Consider the following 16,792-nt stretch of genomic DNA (forward strand, 5'->3'; position numbering starts at 1 on the left):
GGAAATGGAGCTGTAGCTCAATGACCTTCGACTCATATGAGAGAATGAGGAGATGAGAGACAGAAGCTATAGGGAGGTACTCACCCAAAGATTGCAGTAGACAATTAACTGGGTGACTGTCAGGATAAGGAAGTGAAATGACCAGCCAGTGCAGAGTACATCTGTGGCCATTCCCCTCAATAATAAGTATAGACCTTTGGATACTATTGAGGGGGACGACCTGCCAGGGTGAGCCACAGAGTCTGGGTTTCTGCCACTGAGTTTGGTGCTGAGGCTCAGAAGAGCAGAGAAATGAAGAGAACTTCAGTTTTGATCAGAGATTCCCTAGTTAGAGGAACAGAGAAGAGCGTCTGTGGTTGTGATAGAGACACCCAGATGGTATATTGGCTTTCTGGTAGCCAGATCAGGGACATCTCAGTTGGATCCATAGCATTCTCAAGGATAAGGGTGAGCAGCCAGAAGTCTTGGTAAATATTGGCACCAATGACATAGGTAGACAAGGTGAGGAGGTCATGAAGGGAGATTTTAGGGAACTGGGTAGAAAGCTTAGAAACAGGACCTTCAGGGTAGTATTCTCTGGATTGCTGCCTGTACCACTTGTCAGTGAGGGTAGGAATAGGATGATCTAGCTGGTGAATGTATGGCTGAGGAACTGGTGCAGGGGGCAGGGGTTCAGAGTTATGGATCATTGGGACATCTTCTGGGAAAGTATGACCTGTAAAAAAGGAACAGGTTACACCTGAACCAATGGGAGTCTAAGATTCTTATGGGCAGGTTGGCTAGAGTTGCTTAGGAATGCTTAAACTAATTGGCAGGGTGATGGGAACCGGAATGACAGTTCTGAAGATGACCACTTTTCAAGAAAGGAAGGAGAGAGAAAACAGGGAATTATAGACCGGTTAGCCTGATGTCAGTGGTGGGAAAGATGCTGGAGTCAACTACAAAAGAGGAAATTACAACACATTTGGATAGCAGTAGAAGGATCAGTCCAAGTCAGCATGGATGTATGAAGGGAAAATCATGCTTGACTAATTTTCTGGAGTTTTTTGAGGATGTAACAATGAAAATGGACAATGGAGAGCCAGTGGATGTAGTGTACCTGGACTTCCAGAAAGCTCTTGATAAAGTCCCACATAGGAGGTTAGTGGGCAAAATTAGGGCACATGGTATTGGGGGCAGAGTACTGACATGGACTGAAAATTGGCTGGCTGACAGGAAACAAAGAGTAGCGATTAATGGGTCCCTTTCGGAATGGCAGGCTGTGACCAGTGGGGTACCGCAAGGTTCGGTGCTGGGACCGCAGCTGTTTACGATATACATTAATGTTTTAGATGAAGGGATTAAAAGTAACATTAGCAAATTTGCTGATGACACAAAGCTGGGTGGCAGTGTGAAATGTCAGGAGGATGTTATGAGAATGCAGGGTGACTTGGACAGGTTGGGTGAGTGGGCAAGTATATGGCAGATGCAGTTTAATGTGGATAAATGTGAGGTTATCCACTTTGGTGGCAAGAACAGGAAAGCAGATTACTATCTAAATGGAGTCAAGTTAGGAAAAGGGGAAGTACAATGAGATCTAGGTGTTCTTGTACATCAGTCAATGAAAGCAAGCATTCAGGTACAGCAGGCAGTGAAGAAAGCTAATGGCATGCTGGCCTTAATAACAAGAGGAATTGAGTATAGGAGTAAAGAGGTCCTTCTGCAGCTGTACAGGGTCCTGGTGAGACCCCACCTGGAGTATTGTGTGCAGTTTTGGTCTCCAAATTTGAGGAAGGCCATTCTTGCTATTGAGGGAGTGCAGCGTAGGTTCACAAGGTTAATTCCCGGAATGGCGGGACTGTCATATGTTGAAAGATTGGAGCGACTGGGCTTGTATACACTGGAATTTAGAAGGATGAGAGGGGATCTGATTGAAACATATAAGATTATTAAGGGATTGGACACGCTGGAGGCAGGAAGCATGTTCCCGCTGATGGGTGAGTCCAGAACTAGAGGCCACAGTTTAAGAATAAGGGGTAGGCCATTTAGAACAGAGATGCGGAAAAACTTTTTTCACCCAGAGAGTGGTGGATATGTGGAATGCTCTGCCCCAGAAGGCAGTGGAGGCCAAGTCTCTGGATGCATTCAAGAGAGAATTAGATAGAGCTCTTATAGATAGCGGGGTCAAGGGATATGGGGAGAGGGCAGAAACGGGGTACTGATTGTGTATGATCAGCCATGATCACAGTGAATGGCGGTGCTGGCTAGAAGGGCCAAATGGCCTACTCCTGCACTTACTGTCTATTGTCTATTGTCTATTGAAGTAGTTGGTTTACAAACAGAGGCAACGTGTGTTAAGGAGTGGTTGTCGATAGGGCAGATTTGCAGTTAACAGGATGAGTGGTAGGCAAAACTGCAAAGGGTGAATACTGAACCGAATGCACAAAGTAAATAGCACAACGTACATGAACCTGTAGCACAGTTACAGTCTGGCATGTATGATGTTGTAGGCATTACTGAATCATGGCTGAAGGAAGATTGTAGCTGGGAGCTTAAAGTCCGAGGATACATATTATATCTAAAGGACAGGCAGGGATGCAGAAAGGGCAGCATTGCCCTGTTGGTAAAATAAAAATTCAAATCATTGAAAAGAGGTGACATAGAGATAGAAGGTGTTAAATCATGGTGGTTAGAGCTAAGGAACTGCAAGGGTAAAAATATGCTGATGGGAGTTGTATACAGACCCTCAAATAGTAATACGGGTCAACAAATTACAATGGGAGATAGAAAATGCATGCCAAAAGGGCAATTTCACAATAGTCAATATATTTCAATATGCAGGTAGATTGGGAAAATCAGGTTGGTGCTGGATTCTAAGAGGTGGATTTTCTAAAATGCCTATAAGATGGTTTTTTATGGCAGCTTGTGGTTGAGCCCACTAGAGGATCAGCTATTCTGTACAGCGTGTTATGTAATGAGCCAGAATTGATTAGAGAGCTTAAGGTAAAAGAACCCTTAGGGGAAGGTGATCATAATATGATCAAGTTCACCCTGAAATTTGAGGAGAAGCTGAAGTCTGTAACACTGATACATCTGACTTTAGCTTCAGAATGGAGTTGGCCAGAGTTGATTGGAACAGAACACTGGCAGGGATGATAGCAGGGCAGCAATAACTGGAATTTCTGGAAGCAATTTTGAAGGCACAGGATATATACTTACCAAAGAGAAAGAAATATTCTAAAGGCAACGTGACACAACCATGGCTAACAAGAGAAGTCAAAGCCAACATAAAAGCTAAAGGAAGGGCACATAATAGAGCAAATATTAGTGAGGAGTTGGAGGATTGGGAAGTTTTTAAAAGCTAACAGAAAGCAAATAAAAGTCATTAAGAAGGTAAAGGTGAAAAACACCAGGAGTTTGTTAAATTGAAAGCTCCTGAACCTCCTTTCCATGGCAACAGCAGGAAAAGGGCATGGCCTGGATTACAGTGGTCCTTGATGATGCGTGCCCTTTTTTGTGACAGTGCTCTTTGTAGATGTGCTCAATAGTGGGAGGGTTTTATAGACAATAGACAATAGGTGCAGAAGTAGACCATTCATCCCTTCGAGCCTGCACCGCCATTCTGAGATCATGGCTGATCATCTACTATCAATACCCGGTTCCTGCCTTGTCCCCATATCCCTTGATTCGCCTATCCATAAGATACCTAACTAGCTCCTTCTTGAGAGCTTTCCTGTGATAGACTGGGTTGTGCCCATGACTTTTTACTTTCCATTCTTGGGCATTGGTGCATCCATTCCAGACCATGATGCAACTAGTCAGGATCCTCTCTGTGCCTCTATAGACGTTCGTCAAAGTTTTAGGTGGCATGCTGAGACTATGCAAACTTCTTTTATGTTCAATATGGTATATGCAACATTGTGAAGGAAGATTATAATTTTATCTTCCACTCCTTAAAGCAATGTGCTTGTAAATTTTATTTGGTTGCAACAACTTACACAAAGTTCCAGAAGTAATTTATGAAAGGTTCCGAAAAAAACCACGTACACTTTTCACGATATCTCCATTCCTCATATGTCTAATGTGCAGTCTACAATGTACATTCTCAGAGTCTGGAATCCATAGAGCACAGAAACTTCAAAATCAGTAACTTGTGATACAGACGTAGCCTAACAACCCTTAGAAAAATGGAGAAAACTTGAGTGTAGGATTTGCTAAGAATAAATTGATTGTGCAATATCCAGCAGCAGCCTGGTTTACATTTCTTTGAATTTTATTTCCATTAACTTTGTTTAATTGTTTACAACAAAGAGGCCCTTTCAGAGTGGCTATTAAAACACTGGGGTGTACACAGGATCAAGCTGATTCAGATGCATGCTTCCTCTCCATCCTCCCTCTCATTCAAATCTTCAAAGACATTATTGCAGAGAAACTTTCTGCCTGAGGGGTCTCCATCTCCAGCAGGGTGCAGTGGTTTGCACTATGTTGACAGTCAAGTCACGTAAACATGTCTAACATTTTCACAAGTACAGTTCTTTCATTTAGTATTTATAGAAAGGTGATTCAAAATTTCATTGGCAGCAAATTATTAGCTACAGCATTGATTTGCTTCAGGGTATATTTTGATTTACACTTTAAAATTGACTGAAGTTAACATTATTCTTAAAATAGAACCAATCAAAAGGAAGTTCACAAGATTCTTTAACAATTAACAAGCAACTAATGAGTCAATTAATTAGTGTAAACAGCTAACATCATTAATGCAAAGCTGGATTGCATACCATACAAAGAGAATGGCACAACTAATTGTGTAATATAGCCAAATTTCAAACCAGGTCCTGTGCACCTTGGCATTCATTATCAGCAAACATGTGCTTATTAAGGAGATATTGCTTGAGTATATGCAAAGAAGGAGGTGCAAGAGTGGCAGATTGTGACAAGGAGAACCTGTGTAATGCCAGCAGCTCTACCAACTGAGTTATAAGAGTACAGATGTAAGGGACTAAAAAATAGTATAGGATATGTATGACAGAAGTAGGAATTATTATAAATACATGCAAGTGAGTTGTGGCAAATATTAGTGAGAATGCAACCAGTCAGCGAGAAGAAAAAGTTTGCAGAAATGGCTTACGTTGTGTGCTAATAATTCCCAATTATGGAAACTGCCCAATATTTCCTTTATTACAAAAATAACTACGCCTCAAAAGGACTTCATTGGCTGTAAGGTTCTATAGGAAGCTCTTAGGGCATTAAGAATGGCTTTTAAATAGAACCACAGTTTTTTAAAAATTTAATATTATCTGATGAGTGGACAGTGACCTGTAATGTTAACTCTGCTTCCCTCTTCATAGATACCAACTGACCTGCTGAGTGTTTCAAGCATTTCTTGTTTTAATTTCATAATTTCAGCATCTACAGTTCTTAATTTTGCATTTGGAATTCCTTTTTCATTGTTTGCATGTCTTTGTTTTTAGGAAAAATATATCTAATGAAGGCCTAGGCACATATGAAGAGTCTGATTATAACCCATAGGGCAGAACCCTTGGAGGGGTTAAAGAAGCTTGGAAGGATTAGATTTAGAGCAGCTCATGTCTTGACCATGGCCAAGAAGCACACAGCTAGCATTCATTGGGTCACGTGTGCAGATATTTAAAAAGGGAAGCCTATCTACAGCTGCACTTATCTTTACTGTCCACCACTTAGGAAAATGATTTGGTAAAACATAGGAGAAATAATAAATACAGCAATATGTATGATCATTGTTTTCTATTAGAAACAATAATCAACTGAAAAACATGGATTCTTTAAAGAGAACTTGTATTCAGTTTCCATGACTTTCTTCAGTACAATGTTATTGTGGGATACAAATATTTGTCTCCTTTAACCCATATCCAAGCTTTTCAGACCTGCTTCAATATCACACCATGGTGCAAACTTGTAATATGGCAGGGTAATTTAAATTTGATGTCACTGTAGCTTTTCATACAATGCAATTTCAAATCTAACTCCACAATAATGTAGATAAAATGAAGTACAGTAAAGGATGTAGCACTGTAAATAAATTATGTATAGGAACCATCAGAAATTGTTGTAACTTCAGGGCTGAGAAATTACAGATGGTAATTTGAACCAATTATGTAGCAGCCCTAGGCCAGCATTCTTTTTTACAGGTCCAAATCCATTTGAGCTGACCTGTTTAATATTTACACTTAGTGGCCACTTTATTAGGTGCACACGTTACCTTGCTGTTAATGCAAATATCTAACCAGCCAATCATGTAGCAGCAACTCAATGTATAAAAGCATGCAGACATAGTCAAGAGGTTCATTCTCTAGATTTTACAGAGAATGGTGTGAAAAACAAAAATGAAAACAGTGAGCAGCAGTTCTGTGGAAGTAAACGCCTTGCTCATGAGAGAAGTCAGAGGAGTATGGCCAGACTTGTTTACGCTGACAGGAAGGCAACGTAACTCAAATAACCATGCGTTACAACAGGGGTGGGCAGAAGAGTGCATGACTTACAGCAGCAGAAGATCACACCAGGTTCCACCCTGTATCTAATAAAATGGTCACTAAGTGCATGCTAAAATGGCAGACACAAATTGTTAAGCAAACATGTTAAATATATAATAACCAATATTGGTAAGAATAAATTCGATACTTTAAAAATCTATAGTATAAAAGGCAGTGTGTTTTAGAATCTGGATGACTAGTAAATCATGAGAACTGCTTCCATGATTCCTTACAGCTTCTAAGCCTATGCACAGCTGCTAAGATTATCCCTTGTTCTGAGCAATAACTTACTAAACAATATATGTTATTTATAACTGCAGCACGACAGCACAAACAATGAGTCATAAGAACTGAATTACTTAGAGATTTCAAATCAGTTTGATTCCTGATCCCATTTCTGGGACTAACAGGAATGTAAAAGTTAATCTTGTGCTGATGAAGAGAATTCCTGGATTATTTTTTTAATTAAAAACAACAGAAAAAATGAAATTTAAAGGTTAGTATTAATATTGTATAAAAACTGAGAATCCAGGTGAATGAATGTGCTTTGCAGAAGGCAGCAGGCTTCTAGTCCCAAAGCTCTTGACTTCAAGACACGGTTGTATTTATTGCGAGAATGCTAGAATTGTATATGATCATATATTGCAGGAGAAGAGCTGTTCACAGACCTCCATTCAAATTCTCTAGAATGCAGTGAGCACTATCAATTTTAAAGTTGTTCAGCCCTATCAATTAGGATCATAATAGTTTCTTGAAAATCAGGCCAAAATTCAGAAGGCCCCATTGTACTTAGGATAGGTAGCCTTTGGACCATTAGCTTTTAGGGATATAAAGTCCAATTGAAAGAGTGGGTTCATGAGGCACAACTCCAGAAGCCTATAGGGAATGTGCTGACAGAATGAATTGCTTTGATGATAAGCAGGTTTTTTTCCCTGTCCTAAAATGTCAACAATGTCTAAGGCTCATAAGGGTAAATATATAGCTATGGACATAATGCAAAGAATTCTCAAGGCTACCTAGTTATATCCTAGACACATCCTCTTGATCTCACTGACACCTCCAGCACAATGAGGCTTCTTCCTGTACTCTGAGCATCTACGTTTTATAACTGCTTTGTGTGTGAAATAGGTCTGAACAAAGTGGTGTTGAAAATCAGGCTTATTGGGAATGAAAGAAACACAGAGAATATCACCAGTGTTCCAGCAATCGATATTACACAATCACCCATGGCCAGCTGCGAGCAAAGTTAGATACCAAGAAACAATTATTTCTGCACAGAACTTATAATGAGGTTCTTCTTTGTCTATTGCCAACAAGGTGCAATAGAAATAATTTCTTCCATTACCAACGTAACTCCTGCAGCCTTACAGGAAAAATCAAGCAAGGCTTTGAAATCACATAATAAATTGTGGTAATTAACAGAAATAGGCAACTGAATCAGAAATCAATTTGGTCACTTTTCCTCAAGTTGCCTCCAATTTGCTTCCTAAATCTCTGAAAGTGGTGTTTGTGTGCTTTACAGTTCATTTGTTGGAAATCATTCCCCCATTTCAAATGGTATTTAGTTCATTATGGGCTATAATACTGATTACTTGCACAATTCAACAACTGTACTGATTTCTGAAAAACATAGAACTCCTTTGGTCATTGTGTTTAACAACACAAACTCATTCAAAATAAATCATTTAGTAATTAACTTCTTGCTTAAAGTGTAGTGCAATGCTGTCACCTTAACTGGTAAGCAACTCTACATCAGAAAAGTTATGCTTTTCCTTAATTGTGACAACTAGAGAAATTGAAATGTTCAACTCTAGCAGTTCTACAAGAAATTAAACAATGTCAGTATTACAATATAAGACACTGGGCAGGTCTTTTGGCACATGAGGTTGTGCCAATCGATGCCAATTGTTAGTAAATGTCTTCCTTCTGATTATCATCCATATCCCTCCATAACCTTCATATTCATTTGTCAATCTAAAAGCCGCTTAAATGCCACCAAACTATCCAGATTCACTACTACTCCTGGTGACCTATTAGGCACCTACCTCTCCCTGTGTAAAAATAAATCATGCCTCACCTTTAAAGCAACCCCCAACCCCACAACCTTAAAGTCTTTCTCTGATATCTCTACCCTGGAAAAAAAGATTCTGTCTACTCTATCTGTGCCTCTCATGATTTTAAAAACCTTTATCAGGTCTTCCCTCAGACTCTGATGCTCTAGGGAGAACACAACTTTGTCCAACTTTTTCTTTATGAAGCTCATGCCTTCAGATCCAGGCAGTACCCTAGTAAACCACATGCATGCCCTCTCCATAGTGGCCATCATTCCTGCAACTGTGTGGCCAGAACTGCAAGCAATGCTCCAATAGCTGTAGCCTGACTTCCTTACTCGTACACTCAACACCCCTGCTAATGAAGACAAGCATCCCATACATCTTCTTTACTGGCACTTATTGACTTGCTTAATCACTTGCAGTGAACCATGGACCTGATCCCATAATTCATCCATACCTCATAGCTATTAAGGATTCTACTATTAACTATATACTTTTGCCTTTCTTTTGACTTCCTGAAGTTCAACACCTCATACATCTGGAGAAAAATGACTCATGTGAGAATGTTGTTCTTGGACTACAGTTCAGCATTCAGCGCCACAATTCCCTCCAGGCTCGACAAGAAGCTCAGAGACCTTAGCCTTCACCCTGCCTTGTGCAGCTGGATCCTGGACTTCCTGTCAGATCACCTTCTCCTTCATCTCTGCCCCTCTGACCCTCAACACAGGTGCCCCTCAGGGCTGTGTCCTAAGCTTTCTCCTTTACTCTCAGTATGCCCATGACTGTGTCACCACCCACAGCTCCAAGCTGCTAATTAAATTTACTGATGATACTACATTGATTGGCTTAATCTCAAATAATAACGTGGCAGCTTTTAGAAGAAATCATCACCCTGACACAGTGGTGTCAAGAAAACAACCTCTCCCTCAATGGCACAAAAACAGAGGAGCTGGTTATGGATTACAGGAGGAATGGAGATGGGCTAACCCCATTGACATCAATGGATCTGGGGTAGAGGGGGTGAACAGCTTTAAGTTCTTTGGCATACACATCACTGAGGACCTCACATGGTCTGTACGTTCTGGCTGTGTGGTGAAAAAGCATATCAGCACCTCTCTCACCTCAGACGGTTGAAGAAGTTTGGTATGAGCCCCCAAATCCTAAGGACTTTCTAAAGGGGTACAATTGAGAGCATCCTGACTGGCTGCATCACTGCCTGGTATGGGAACTGTACTTCTCTCAATCCCAGGACTCTGCAGAGAGTGGTGCGGACAGCCCAGCGCATCTGTAGAAGTGCACTTCCCACTATTCAGGACACTTACAGAGACAGATACATAAAACGGGCCCAAAGGATCACTGGGGACCCGAATCACCCCAACCACAAACTGTGTCAGCTGCTACCATCCGGGAAATGGTACCGCAGCATAAAAGCCAGGACCGACAGGTTCCGGGACAGCTTCTTCCACCAGGCCATCAGGTTAATTCATGCTGACATAATTGTATTTCTATGTAATATTGACAGTCCTGTTGTACATACTATTTATTACAAATTACTATAAATTGCACATTGCACATTTAGACGGAGACGTAACGTAAAGATTTTTACTCCTCATGTATGTGAAAGATGTAAGAAATAAAGTCAATTCAATTAAACTCCATCTGCCACCTCTCTCCCCACACCTGTAATCAATCTATATCCTGCTGTATTTCTTTGACACTCTTTTACTGTCTCCACAAATCCACCTATCTTGGCATCATCCACAAACTTGGTAATCCATTCATCTATATTTTCATCTGAATCATTGATACATGATTGACGTTGAATCATTTTACATGAATAGTAGAGGGCATTGACAAGTACATACATTTGAACAGCCCTTCAGCAACACTTCCTAACTTCAGAATAATGTTCTTAATGTCTTCTTCCATAACTCGTGACAATATTTCTCATTCATCAATGGCAGCACAATAGCTCCTGGGTCCTTTGTTTAAGTTACTTGGTTTCTACAGCTCTTGACACTGTCTTCTTTTGAAAACACGTTATGCAAAATAGATTAATCATGTTACACAAAAAAAAATTATTCTCATGGTGCTTTCAAAGTGGTACATTCACTGTAGCACAGCATGCAGTACTACCCATTCATAAGCACACAAAGAGTGAAACCAGTTTTTGGGCAGCAGGCTACACGACACTGTTGAGCACATCCATTTTATACTGCCGGGATGGGGTTGGGGTGGGGGTGGAATCTGATTTTGACTTCAGTTCAGAGTGAAGCTGCCTCTTTTCTCCAAGGCAGAAAATGCTGGAAGCTCTCAGCAGATCAGGCAGCATCTGTGGAAACTGAACCAGGGTTAATGTATCAAGTCAATGCCTCCTTCATCAGAAACACTAACTCTTTTTCACTTGCCACAAATTATGCCTGAATGCTGAACATTTCCAGCATTTTTTGTTTTTGTTTCAGATTTCCAGCATGTGCACTTTAAAAAAATCCATTCTCTTTTCTCAATGTTTATGAAAGATATCAACATAAAATTAGGCTCAATAATTTTAAACATTCCATATAACAGACAAATTAACACAATGTTCTTGTGACAAGTGTGAGAACCAAAGAAACTGGTTTAGTGGTTCAGTGGCCTGACTCCCAAAACATATAATTTGCAACATTTCTATATGGAAATGTCATGTTTTCAGACTCATCTCCTCACCTTCCATGGCTCTGCTTGTTCCGTTCAGATCAGTAAGTTAGGCAGTTCAGTAAACCAAAGGAGATACTTGTTGGCTAACAAGTATACCCTTTATAAAATCTGAATTGACATGGACTTAAGATGGGTTCTCCTGGCAAAGATCACTGAGCATTGGATAGAAGCTCAAAGTCATGAAAACTTCTGAAATCTTCAGCCGGTAGAAGAGTAGCAATGATCAGTGAGTCCACACTAACATTTCTTGTGAGATTATAGGCTGCGAGTCAGCTCTTTGATATTTTCCAGTTCCTAAGTGACCTAGACTGATGCATTTAACTGCATATACTCAGACAATTTTCTTTAAAGATTTCAAAAGGACCAGAATTTAATATATCTTGTTGATTTTATATAAATATTCTCCAGTGCTTTAATCCTGCTTGAGGCTTGTGAACATGGTAATAAGCCTTCAGTTTTATGGCTAGTGTGACAGAAATAACCTGTCTGGATCTTTAATGATGCTGGCAGTTTTGTGATCTGTGTGACAGAAATAGCCTGTCTGGATCTTTAATAATTAAAAAATGATTTTATTATTATAAGAAATAGTCAAGATAATCACAAGCAATCAATTTTCATCTTGTTCTTCATTTTACTCCCCTGGACCGCCCCCTGAGAAAGCAAAAATCTTTCTTAAATAGACTTTTTTTTAGAATATTGATAACAAAACTTAGGCATTCTTAAACAGTATTAGAGTAGGGAGCTGAGGCTTTGGCTCAAGAGGCTTCAATGGGAAGAGGCAGAGGCTAGGTTAAGGATTTTTGGATTTCTTTTTATAATATTTGGTAGGTGGGGGAGTGGGAATAGATCCCAAGGCACTTGGGTGTTCCTCTTGAATGATGTGGGAAATCTGGGAAACTTCAAGTGTCTGTGATGGCTACACCTGTGCATCCGGGTGCAGCTCCTTACAAACTATGTCAGGGAGCTGGAGCTGGAGGTAGATGACCAAAGGATCATTTGGAATAATGTGTAATTGATAGATAGGAGCTACAGGGAGACAGTCACACTTAAGTTGCAGGACGCAGGTAACAGGATGACAGTTAAGAGAAAGAAAGGGAACAGGCAGATAATGCAGAGTTGTCCTGTGGCCATTTCCCTTAATTACAATGAATACTGTTGGGAGGATGATCTACCAGCAGGAGAGCTACAGCGACCGGTTCTCTGGCACTGAGTCTGACTCTATGGTTCAGAAGGGTAGGGGGGAGAGAAGTGGATGCATTGGTAATAGGGGATTCAATTGTTAGAGGAATAGGCAGAAGATTCTGTGGAAATGAAAGAGACTCTAAGACAGTATGTTACCTTCCAGGTACTAGGGTCATGGACTTCTCTGATTGGATCTACAGCATTCTCAAGGCAAAGTAGTCATAATGCGATCACTCAAGTCGTGTAGAATACTTCCTCAGGGGTTCTCTTGTTGGTGCTCTAGAGGCCAATCTGTATCCACATGTTCTGGTGCAAGGTGGACACGAGTAAGTGGAGACTGTGTTTAGTGGTTGGGTCTTTTGGTTGTTCATTCTCTCCTTTTTCAGCTGCTGCTTGTTCTTTCCGGCACAGTGAAAAAATAGTGCGTCTCCCTTCTGAACAGATTTCCTCCAGGTACTTCTACTGTGTGCAATTCCTTCCTAACTTTTAGACGTAATGTTGAATTTCTTCAGGCTGATTTTGATGTATCTTTGAGGCATATCTTTTACCTAATAGGGGCCCACTGGCCTTACTTCAACTGGGGACCTATCCATCAGAGTGGGGGTTGCCTTATCATGGGGGGATGCTTTTTATCTTGGCCTCCTCCGGTACACTAGTGTTCGTACATGCTCAAAGTCTTTTGTAAGTTTCTTTGGTGGCGATTCAACTCCATTCAGCAATGGATTTTATTTGAAAACACTGACACAGCTCTCCCAAACAAATGTAAATCTCATTCAGCAACTTATTGAAGTCCTTGCAAAAATAATAAGTTCAACCAGAAAATCAAGCTTAGATCCTTCAAATGAGAAATAAATTTACACATCCAACCATATGAAATCCTCAACGTCTTGAAACATTTCATTCCTGCACTGGTTTTTCGATCTTAGGTGATTTGTCATCTTGTTTCTAGGTTCATTGGATGAAATAGTGGCTCATTCGTCGAAAGTCGATCCAAAATACGTACACAAAAAAACATTGACCAAGTCCTTTGGCATGATTTGACAGAACTAATTCCAGTTACATGGTAGAGATCTTGGACACTATTCTCTGTTGATAGCAGCTCGCTGTAGCCAGTGCTCATTATAGTCATAGCTTCAATGAATCTTTTATCAATATCATCTCTCCTCCAGGGGTTTTATTCTGAGGATTTCCAGTAAGTAAGGTAGAAATACTAACTATTAATTCCACTTTTAACAATTTATATCTTTAGCTAGTTTCTATAGTTTACTGCATTTCTGTTGCTCATCCATGCCTGCATCAGCCATGCCCCATTCTCGCAGAGCTATTTTATCAAATTCTTTTTATTTAATTCGGTAAACTTTATTTTCATCCCTCCACAGATGGAGCTTTCTAACACGACATCTTTGTATAAATCTCCTGAGTTACAGTAGCTTACCTTCGTATTTCACCTTTGAAGATGCATCCTGTTGGTTTTTAAAAGCTTCCCAATCATCTGACTTGCGCGTAAATTTTGCCATCTCTTTTGCTTTTACACTGTATTTGACTTCCCTTGTAAGCCATAGTTGCAGCACTCTCCTTTTAGAATATTTTACTATTCCTATATCTTTGAAATTGTTCCCAGAAACTCCTGCCATTACTGTTCTGCCATCATCCCTGCTAGGATCCTCTTCCAAACAGTTTTTGCCAGCTCCTTTCTCATACCTCTGTAATTCCCTTTACTCCACTGTGATAATAAGAACATAAGAAATAGGAACAGGAGTAGGCCATCCAGCCCATCGAGCCTGCCTCGCCAATCAATAAGTTCCTGGGTGATATGTCCATAAACTCAGCTCCATCTTTTCCCCATAACCCTTAATTCCATTACTATGTAAAAACCTATCTAACTGTATTAAATATATTTAGTGAAGAAGCCTCAACTGCTTCCCTGGGCAGAGAATTCCACAGATTCACCACTCTCTGTGAAAAACAGTTCCTCCTCATCTCCATCCTAAATCTTCTCCCCTGAACCTTGAGACAATATCCCTTAGTTCTAGTCTCACCTACCAATGAAAACAATTTTCCTACTTCTATCTTATTTAACCCTTTCAAAATTTTATATGTTTCTATAAGATCTCCTCTCATTCTTCTGAACTCCAGAGAGTATAGTCCCAGGTCAGCTGAGAAGATCATTGGGGTCTCTCTTCCTGCCATCACGGACTTTTACACCACACGCTTCATCCGCAAAGGAAACAGCATTATGAAGGACCCCACGCACCCCTCATCCAATCTCTTTTCCCACCTGCCATCGGGGAAAAGGCTCCGAAGCATTTGGGGTCTCACGACCAGACTATGTAACAGTTTCTTCCCCGCAAGCTATCAGACTCCTCAATACCCAGAGCCTGGACTGACACCTTGCCCTACTGTCCTGTTTATTATTTATTGTAATGCCTGCACTGTTCTTGTGCACTTTATGCAGTCCAGTGTAGGTCTGTAGTCTAGTATAGCTTTCTCTGTGTTTTTTACTATTACGTAGTTCAGTCTAGTTTTTTGTACTGTGTCATGTAATACCATGGTCCTGAAAAATGTTGTCTCATTTTTACTATGCACTGTACCAGCAGTTATGGTCGAAATGACAATAAAAGTTGACTTGACTTGACTTGACTTGAGGTGACTCAATTTCTCATATTCAACTGAGAAATGATAGAGCTGACTTTATCTTCTCTTAAACTGCAGGGTGAATTAATTCTATCATATTATGATCACTGCATCCTAAGGCTTCCTTTACCTTAATCTCCCTAATCAAATCTGGGTTATTGAGCAGCACCCAATCCAGAATTGACTTTCTCCTAGTGGGCTCAACCACAGACTGCTCTAAAAAACCATCTCAGAGGCATTGTAGAAATTCCATCTTTTGGGATCCAGCATCAACCTAACTTTCCCAATCTACCTGCATTTTAAAATTCCCATGATATTGTAACATTGCCTTTTTTACATGCCCTTTTTATTTTGCATTGAAATCTGTACCCCATATCCTTGCTACTGTTTGGAGCCCTGTATATACCTCCTATCAGGGTCCTTTTACCCTTGCAGTTTCTTAATTCCACCCACAAGGATTGAAAATCTGATTCTGTGTCATCTCCTTCTAAGGATTTGATTGAATTTTGTTACTAACAGAGCCACCCTACCCACATTGTCTACTTGCATGACCTTTCAATACAATGTGTATCCTTGGATGTTATTGTCAGGGTCTGGTCCGGTCCAGAATCTGCGTTCCGGATCTCAATCCGGTCCGAGGGCTCCGGATTCCGGGTCCTGCAGTTGTCCCTCCTGTCACCTGTGAACTAGTTAGGACCCTCCTGGCTCAAGGAGGCACACCTGTGACTTATTGAGCTGCAGGTGTTTATAAGGGGCCTTGGGACTGGGACCAGGCGGGTGGTTGTTTTGCTCTGTTTCCTGTTCTCTGCTGGCTCTGAACTCTTCTCTGCATTCTGTTATCCTGCCCAGGCTCAGGTCTACTCCTCATTGTGTTTCTCTGCCCTGTACCAGTAATACCAGGTAGGTCCTCTCCCCCACCTTTCTTCCCATGTGCTGGTCCTGCTTCTCTGCTCGTTTGTGTTGTTTGCATGGTTGTGCTGTCTGCTGGCCTTTCCTGATTTTCCTGTTATCATGACTGTTGTGTTGGTCACCCTGGACCTATGCCCGTTCCTACCCCTTGCCTCCGTCGGGCAGATCTGGCCAACCTGCTGCTGCCTGGTGGTGGTTCTGCCCCATCCTCTCTTCCACCCAAACCCTGGGATTGTGCCCCGCACCCGCCTAGGGTCCACATGGTGCCCAGGCCTCTGGTATTCCTGCCTGGGAGGTGACCCTACCTGGGACATATGCAGCCTGCCCAGGGAGGGCTCTCCTCTGCCCCACCCTCCTTTTCCGCCTGAACCCTGGGATTGTGCCCAGCACCTGTCTAGGCGTTTGCGTCGTGCCCAGGCCTCCGGTGTTTCTGCCTGGGAGATGGCCCTACCTGGGAATATGTGGCCTGCCCAGGGAAGGCTCTCTGCCAACTTATCTAGCCACCTAGACCTGTCTGCCTGCCTGAACCCCGGGGACCTGTCTGCCTGCCTGGACCCCGGGAGCCTGTCTACCTGAACTAGAACTCCAGGAGCCCGCCCCGTTCTGCCTGCCTGAACTCCAGGAGCCCGCCCCGTTCTGCCTGCCTGAACTCCAGGAGCCCGCCCCGTTCTGCCTGCCTGAACTCCAGGAGCCCGCCCCGTTCTGCCTGCCTGAACTCCAGGAGCCCGCCCCGTTCTGCCTGCCTGAACTCCAGGAGCCCGCCCCGTTCTGCCTGCCTGAACTCCAGGAGCCCGCCCCGTTCTGCCTGCCTGAACTCCAGGAGCC

The sequence above is a fragment of the Hypanus sabinus genome, chromosome 2 (genome assembly GCF_030144855.1).
Source record: "Hypanus sabinus isolate sHypSab1 chromosome 2, sHypSab1.hap1, whole genome shotgun sequence".
Lineage (NCBI taxonomy): Eukaryota > Metazoa > Chordata > Chondrichthyes > Myliobatiformes > Dasyatidae > Hypanus > Hypanus sabinus.